Raw genomic sequence first — 9,395 nt, forward strand, 5'->3', positions numbered from 1 at the left:
CTACCATCCAATTTACATCCACATATAGTGTGATTGCTATCAGATTGCAATGCAATTTTTAACATGAGCTTTTACATGGAGCAATAATTCTGTCATTTATACTTAGTTTTCAAAGGAAATATTCTTCAAAACACACGTATATATATTAGAATAAAAGCCGGCAATTCATGTGCTGTGTACAGTAAAATCACAGCGTGACAGGTTAGAATAGATATACCCACATAGAATACATATATAGATATATACAGTATATATTACATAGATAGAAAACCAGCAATTCAGTAGCCGCATAGTGTAAAATCACAGCAGGAGCTGACAGGGTAGAAGAGATGGATTACACACAGTAAATACACATAGAATAGGTAGATATATAGATGTGTGTGATAAATACAATTAGTACAGTGTGTGTGTGCAGCTTCAGTAAAGTACACCGATGTCGGACTCCCTCCCTTTGATGTTGGCTCTTCCCGGCACATGTCATATTTTGAACAGCTGACATGTGCCTCTAAGGGTATGTTTCCATGGTCAGGAACTGTAAACTTTCCAATTTTATGGGTCCTTGTTGACTGCCTTTTCTGTGTTTTTTTGTATATGGTCAGGAACTGGCAGTGCTTTGGATGCAGCACATGTCCGCTCTGTTAAAATCGCTGCTGGCTTTTGAACGCAGGTGATTCCTCATGTGTTCACTGAACCGTGTGGAATCACAGCGTCCAGTACATTGGATTGGAAATTTAACTTGCGGAGACGGAGCGTCACCGCAAGATATATTGACATGCTGTGGTCTTGAAAGATGCCGCATGTCCATCTCCGCAGGGAAGCTGGAGGAGTCCCTGCACGCATAGTGGAGATGGGATTCTTCAAATCCCATCCTCTATGCTGTAACATCAGACGCTGTGATCTGATCATCACCTGTGTGTAAATATAGGTATTGGCCTGCACTCTATATTGAGTCGGGGTGCTGGTGCGACAGACTATAGGGTCTAATGTCAATATAACATGAAATCCACCACACTCCCTATGTGGAATATCTTGGAACAGAAATGTAATTTTTTTGAAATTTGCTAATTTATTCAAACAAAGAAATAACAACGGATCAAAACACAAGGCAATTGATACAAATTGTGTATGCGACTCAGAATGGTGACGTTTCGACCCTCCCGGGTCTTACTCTAGGGTCGCACTAAATCCAGGTTTAAGTAGAAAATAATAGAAAGGGCGTTGTCCCTGTGGTATCCAGGGGCAGGTATTACTTCCTAATGAATGTAGCCTAGTGACTGGTACGTCTTTTGGTGCAACCTTAAAGAAAAAAGACAGCGGCACGACAGCGTTTTGTTGATAAACTGATGGTGAATACGGCCCACAGGATAAATTGTTAATGGATATAGCCTTAATATGAAATACTAACGGCGCATCTGTGTCTTGTTGGTGGTGGGACCATGCAGATAACCTAGAGGGGGATCCGTATATGGAAATAGCCTTAGTTGTGAAAAACGGCAGTGCGTCTGCGTCTTGTAGGTGTTTGAACAGAAAATACGGCCAAAAGGGAAATCCGATGTAGGGTAAAGCCTTGATGGGGAAAAACAGCGGCGCACCTGCATCTTGTTGATGATAAAGGCGTGAAGCCCTGGGAGGAGAGAGCGGCGCTCCTACGTCCTGTGTGCTGGCCTGTGGCTGTTTTTCCCCATCAAGGCTTTACCCTACATCGGATTTCCCTTTTGGCCGTATTTTCTGTTCAAACACCTACAAGACGCAGACGCACTGCCGTTTTTCACAACTAAGGCTATTTCCATATACGGATCCCCCTCTAGGTTATCTGCATGGTCCCACCACCAACAAGACGCAGATGCGCCGTTAGTATTTCATATTAAGGCTATATCCATTAACAATTTATCCTGTGGGCCGTATTCACCATCAGTTTATCAACAAAACGGTGTCGTGCCGCTGTCTTTTTTCTTTAAGGTTGCACCAAAAGACGTACCAGTCACTAGGCTACATTCATTAGGAAGTAATACCTGCCCCTGGATACCACAGGGACAACGCCCTTTCTATTATTTTCTACTTAAACCTGGATTTAGTGCGACCCTAGAGTAAGACCCGGGAGGGTCGAAACGTCACCATTCTGAGTCGCATACACAATTTGTATCAATTGCCTTGTGTTTTGATCCGTTGTTATTTCTTTGTTTGAATAAATTAGCAAATTTCAAAAAAATTACATTTCTGTTCCAAGATATTCCACATAGGGAGTGCGGTGGATTTCATGTTATAGTTACATCACCTGTGTGTAGCAGAGCCGATCAAAGTACCGCAGCTTCTAGTCTCCCATGGAGACTATTAAAGCATGCAAAAAGTAAAAAAATGTTTTTTAAAAAATATTAAATAAAAAAAAAATATATAAAAGTTCAAATCATCCCCCTTTCGTCCCATTCAAAATAAAACAATAAAAAAAAATACATTATTTTGGTATTGCCGCTTTCAGAATCGCCCGATCTATCAATATAAAGAAAGAATTAACCCTATTGCTAAACGGCGTAACAAGAAAAAAAAGTCAAACCGCCAGAATTAAGTTTTTTTTGGTCACAGCAAAATTGCATTAAAATGCAATAACAGGCGATCAAAAGAATGTATCTGCTCAAAAGTGGTATAATTAAAAACATCAGCTCATCGCGCAAAAAATAAACTCTCGCCTAAGGCTACTTTCACACATCAAGTTTTTGCCGTCACACAATCTGGCGAGTTTTGAAAGAAAAAAAAAATTTGATCCGTTTTCTTCTCATGTAGTTGTATTAGTGCCTGATGGCCACACTTTTCATCCATTTTTTGCCGGATCCATCAAAAAGCTGTTTCTGGTACAGAGGGACGTTTTTTTCTGTCCGGCAAAAAAGCGCCCATCGACTGATCTGGAGTAAAACATATGAAACTGAGATGTAAAAGGATGAATACGGCCGCTGAATCCGTTTTTTCATGTATTCTCCATGCAAATCATTCTCTCTCTGTCCTCTACTCTCCGTTTTCTGGTACATTATAGCCTGGGAAGGGGGGAATACTATTAATATCAACTCACAACTATATACAGTATTTTTTGGACTATAAGACGCACCCAGGTTTTAGAGGTGGAAAATAGGAAAAAAAAAATGTGGTAAAACATTTAATAACTTATAATAATAATAATAATGTGATGTTATTATATATAATAGTATTTTATTATGTTGGATGCTGCGGGTAGAAGATGGTGCTGCGGGGGAGTGTGGTTAAAGTACTGTAAAAAGATGTTGTAGGGTGAGTATAAGAATGGGGGCTCAGGGTTTATATTTAAAGCACCACTCCAGCACTGAAAAATAACACTGGAGTGCTGCCTTAAGAACCCAAGAGAGAACTATAACTCCCAGTCTGTCCTGCAGATCCTATGGCATGCAGGGAGTTATAGTTCACCACGGGAGTGGTACAGTGCTTTATTCTGTGTTGTATTGACTAACCTTTTAAGTACCGTATATACTCGAGTATAAGCCGAGATTTTCAGCCCAAATTTTTGACTCCTCAATTTCCTTAACACCGACTCTGACTCCACCAAAATGGGCTCAGACTCCACGACTCCGACTCCACAGCCCAGGTGCACATGATCAGTATTTTTTCTTTCAGGATTTGCTGTGTGTTTAAACATGCAGCATGTCAATTCTTTTGCGTTTTTGCCCCATTGAATGCACAGGAAAAAAACGCAGGCAAAAACACAGCAGATTTTTCCGCAGCATTTTTGCTGCCAAGAAAGGCAGAAATCTTGCAGAAATTTCTGTGAGCAAATACTCAACGTGCGCACGTGGCCTAAGGCTAATTTCACACTAGTGTTTGGCAGGGCTGCAGACAAAAGCCTTCTTCCTCCGTGAAGCCCCGCTCATACATCCGTATGGCCTGCATAACCAATGCTAAAGATAGCGTACACAGGATGCATGCAGACGGAGGCGGAGCTGAAGGAAGAGGCGTGGCAGTGGGCGGAGCTTCACAGAGGAAGAAGGCTTCCGTCCGCAGCCCTGCCGAGCGCTAGTGTGAAACTAGCTTAAGATACTGAAACACCTATTTCCTGGAGAGTATTCTTCACTTAGGTGCATGTTATGAAGGGCTTTTTCTTCACAATGGAAAGGATCGTCCACCACTGTTGTACTCGGTGGACATCCAGGCCTTTTTGAGCCCCCAAGCTCAGCAGTGCAGCGTTTTTTTTAACCCCTTCCCGACCCATGACGCCACGTAGGCGTCATGAAAGTCGGTGCCAATCCGACCTATGACGCCTATGTGGCGTCATGGAAAGATCGCGTCCCTGCAGATCGGGTGAAAGGGTTAACTCCCATTTCACCCGATCTGCAGGGACAGGGGGAGTGGTAGTTTAGCCCAGGGGGGGTGGCTTCACCCCCTCGTGGCTACAATCGCTCTGATTGGCTGTTGAAAGTGAAACTGCCAATCAGAGCGATTTGTAATATTTCACCTATTATAACTGGTGAAATATTACAATCCAGCCATGGCCGATGCTGCAATATCATCGGCCATGGCTGGAAATACTAATGTGCCCCCACCCCACCTCACCGATCGCCCCCCCAGCCCTCCGATCTGTCGGGTACACTGCTCCGGCTCCAATCACCCCCCCCCCCCCGTGCTCCAATCACCCCCCCCCCGTGCTCCAATCACCCCCCCGTGCTCCAATCACCCCCCCGAGCTCCAATCACCCCCCCTGCACTCCGATCCACCCCCCTCCGTGCTCCGTTCCACCCCCCCGTGCTCCGTTCCACCCCCCCGTGCTCCGTTCTACCCCCTCCGTGCTCCGTTCCACCCCTCCCGCGCTCCGATTCACCCCCCCCATGCTCCGACTCATCCCCCCCCCCCCCCGTGCTCCTCCCCCCACCCTATCATACTTACCGATCCTGCCGGGGTCCGTCCGTCTTCTCCCCGGGCGCCGCCATCTTCCAAAATGGCGGGCGCATGCGCAGTGCGCCCGCCGAATCTGGCGACCGGCAGATTCGTTCCAAAGTGCATTTTGATCACTGAGATAGATTATATCTCAAAGATCAAAATAAAAAAAATAATAAATGACCCCCTCCCCCCCCTTTTGTCACCCCCATAGGTAGGGACAATAAAAAAATAAAGAATTTTTTTTTTCCACTAATGTTAGAATAGGGGTAGGGTTAGGGCTAGGGGTAGGGTTAGGGGTAGGGTTTCGGTATGTGCACACGTATTCTGGTCCGCTGCGGATTTGATAAATCCGCAGTGCTAAACCGCTGTGGATTTATGGCGGATTTACCGCGTTTTTTCTGCGCATTTCACTGCGGTTTTACAACTACGATTTTCTATTTGAGCAGTTGTAAAACCGCTGCGGAATCCGCACAAAGAAGTGACATGCTGCGGAATGTAAACCGCTGCGTTTCCATGCAGTGTACAGCGATTTTTGTTTCCCATATGTTTACATTGAACTGTATTTCAAAAACCTGACCTGCACATCCAAACATAGACTGAGTGTGAACAGGTGCTGAACCCAGAGTCGCCAACTCGTATATAGTTAAATAGGGCAGCACACTGCAGCGCCAAAACATGCAAACTTGAAAACACGAAATTTGAACTGCATTACTGCACTAGAAATATGAAAAATGAGAGCTTTTAGCGCACAAAAATGGCCAATTTTATGTGTACCTCGTAGTACACATAATTGGCCATTTTTGTGCGCTAAAAGCTCTCATTTTTCATATTTCTAGTGCAGTAATGCAGTTCAAATTTCGTGTTTTCAAGTTTGCATGTTTTGGCGCTGCAGTGTGCTGCCCTATTTATTTAACTATATACGAGTTGGCGACTCTGGGTTCAGCACCTGTTCACACTCAGTCTATGTTTGGATGTGCAGGTCAGGTTTTTGAAATGCATTCTCTAGCCTTTTGATTGTGCACTCCCCGCCTCCTAGCTTCAGGTGTTTTAATTATAGTAGGTCCAATACCCCTCCACATAGAGAGAGAATTTGAGTCCAAGAAGAGGTTTCACATGTACCCATTCAGATGGAGACGTTTATTCTCAGTGAGGTAGGTCAAGCGTAGGACCTCGTATGAGAGAGATGCCGTAAAGTGGCTACGAGGTACACATAAAATTGGCCATTTTTGTGCGCTAAAAGCTCTCATTTTTCATATTTCTAGTGCAGTAATGCAGTTCAAATTTCGTGTTTTCAAGTTTGCATGTTTTGGCGCTGCAGTGTGCTGCCCTATTTATTTAACTACATTGAACTGTAAGCTCATGGGAAACTGCTGCGGATCCGCAGCGTTTTCCGCAGCGTGTGCACATACCTTTAGAATTAGGCTATGTGCACACGGTGCGGATTTGGCTGCGGATCCGCAGCAGTGTTCCATCAGGTGTACAGTACCATGTAAACATATGGAAACCAAATCCGCTGTGCCCATGGTGCGGAAAATACCGCGCGGAAACGCTGCGTTGTATTTTCCGCAGCATGTCAATTCTTTGTGCGGATTCCGCAGCGTTTTACACCTGTTCCTCAATAGGAGTCCGCAGGTGAAATCCGCGGAAAATCCGCAGGTAAAACGCAGTGCCTTTTACCCGCGGATTTTTCAAAAATGATGCTGAAAAATCTCACACGAATCCGCAACGTGGGCACATAGCCTTAGGGTTAGGGTTGGGTTGGAATTAGGGTTGTGGTTAGGGTTAGGGTTGGGTTGGAATTAGGGTTGTGGTTACGGGTGTGTTGTGGTTAGGGTTGTGATTAGGGTTATGGCTACAGTTGGGATTAGGGTTAGGGGTGTGGGGGGGTTAGTGTTGGAGGTAGAATTGAGGGGTTACCACTGTTTAGGCACATCAGGGGTCTCCAAACGCAACATGGCGCCACCATTGATTCCAGCCAATCTCGTATTCAAAAAGTCAAATGGTGCTCCCTCAATTCCGAGCCCTGACGTGTGCCCAAACAGTGGTTTACCCCCACATATGGGGTATCAGTGTACTCAGGACAAACTGCGCAACAATTACTGGGGTCCAATTTCTCCTGTTACCCTTGTGAAAATAAAAAAATGCTTGATAAAACATCATTTTTGAGGAAAGAAAAATGATTTATTATTTTCACGGCTCTACGTTGTAAACGTCTGTGAAGCACTTGGGGGTTCAAAATGCTCACCACATATCTAGATAAGTTCCTTGGGGGGTCTAGTTTCTAAAATGGGGTCACTTGTGGGGGGTTTCTACTGTTTAGGCACACCAGGGGCTCTGCAAACGCAACGTGACGCCCGCAGACCATTCCATCAAAGTCTGCATTTCAAAAGTCACTACTTCCCTTCTGAGCCCCGACGTGTGCCCAAACAGTGGTTTACCTCCACACATGGGGTATCAGCGTACTCATGAGAAACTGAACAACAACTTTTGGGGTCCAATTTCTCCTGAAACCCTTGGGAAAATAAAAAATTCTGGGCTAAATAATTATTTTTGAGGAAAGAAAAATTATTTTTTATTTTCATGGCTCTGCGTTATAAACTTCTGTGAAGCACCTGGGGGTTTAAAGTGCTCACTAGGCATCTAAATAAGTTCCTTGGGGGGTCTAGTTTCCAAAATGGGTCACTTGTGGGGGAGCACCAATGTTTAAGCACACAGGAGCTTTCCAAACGCGACATGGTGTCCGCTAACGATGGAAATAATTTTTCATTCAAAAAGTCAAATGGCGCTCCTTCCCTTCCGAGCCTTACCATGTGCCCAAACAGTGGTTTACCCCCACATATGAGGTATCCGTGTACTCAGGAGAAATTGCCCAACAAATTTTATGATCCATTTTATCCTGTTGCCCATGTGAAAATGAAAAAATTGAGGCTAAAAGAATTTTTTTGTGAAAAAAAAAGTACTTTTTCATTTTTACGGATCAATTTGTGAAACACCTGGGGGTTCAAAGTGCTCACTATGCATCTAAATAAGTTCCTTGGGGTGTCTAGTTTCCAAAATGGGGTCACTTGTGGGGGAGCTCCAATTTTTAGGCACACGGGGGCTCTCCAAACGTGACATGGTGTCCGCTAAAGAGTGGAGCCAATTTTTCATTCAAAAAGTCAAATGGCGCTCCTTCCCTTCCAAGCCCTGCCGTGCCTCCAAACAGTGGTTTACCCCCACATATGAGGTATCAGCGTACTCGGGACAAATTGGACAACAACTTACATGGTTCAGTTTCTCCTTATACCATTGGGAAAATAAAAAAATTGTTGCTAAAAGATAATTTTTGTGACTAAAAAGTTAAATGTTCATTTTTTCCTTCCATGTTGCTTCTGCTGCTGTGAAGCACCTGAAGGGTTAATAAACTTCTTGAATGTGGTTTTGAGTACCTTGAGGGGTGCAGTTTTTAGAATGGTGTCACTTTTGGGTATTTTCAGCCATATAGACCCCTCAAACTGACTTCAAATGTGAGGTGGTCCCTAAAAAAATGGTTTTGTAAATTTCGTTGTAAAAATGAGAAATCGCTGGTCAAATTTTAACCCTTATAACTTCCTAGCAAAAACAAATTTTGTTTCCAAAATTGTGCTGATGTAAAGTAAACATGTGGGAAATGTTGTTTATTAACTATTTTGTGTCACATAACTCTCTGGTTTAACAGAATAAAAATTCAAAATGTGAAAATTGCGAAATTTTCAAAATTTTCGCCAAATTTCCGTTTTTATCACAAATAAACGCATAATTTATTGACCTAAATTTACCACTAACATGAAGCCCAATATGTCACGAAAAAACAATCTCAGAACCGCTAAGATCCGTTGAAGCGTTCCTGAGTTATTACCTCATAAAGGGACACTGGTCAGAATTGCAAAAAATGGCAAGGTCTTTAAGGTCAAAATAGGCTGGGTCATGAAGGGGTTAAGAATGTACCAGACTGCTGATTTGGCCACCTCTAACATTTCTGCTATCTTTCTAATGGATTTCTTCCTTTTTCAGCCTAATGGTGGTCTGTTTCTCTTCCATTGAGAGCTAATTTGACCACATGTTCTGGGTTCACAGCAACAACTTTAAAATGCAAATGCCACACCTGGAATTAGGTCCAGATGGATTAATGAGGGAATAGCCCATTAAAGAGCATTTGAGATAATTGTCCAATTACTTTTGGTCCCTATTAAAACTGAGAGTCTGCACTTTAAGGCCATGCTGATTACATAACTGTATCTTGACTGTTTTGGTTTACAGCTAAATCGCCAACACTTGTTACTGTCCAAATATTTCTGGACCCAATTGTAGATAGATATTTATATACTGCTCTGGAAAGTGCAGAATAAGACCTGGTAGATTAAAGGTGTTTCCTCAAGCCATGAATCTTCAGTAGCCCACTGCTCCTGGCCACCACTGTTTTGCTTTAAAGGGAACCTGTCACCCCGTTTTTTCAGATTGAGCTATAAATACTGTTAAATAGG

The sequence above is a fragment of the Ranitomeya imitator genome, chromosome 6 (genome assembly GCF_032444005.1).
Source record: "Ranitomeya imitator isolate aRanImi1 chromosome 6, aRanImi1.pri, whole genome shotgun sequence".
NCBI lineage: Eukaryota > Metazoa > Chordata > Amphibia > Anura > Dendrobatidae > Ranitomeya > Ranitomeya imitator.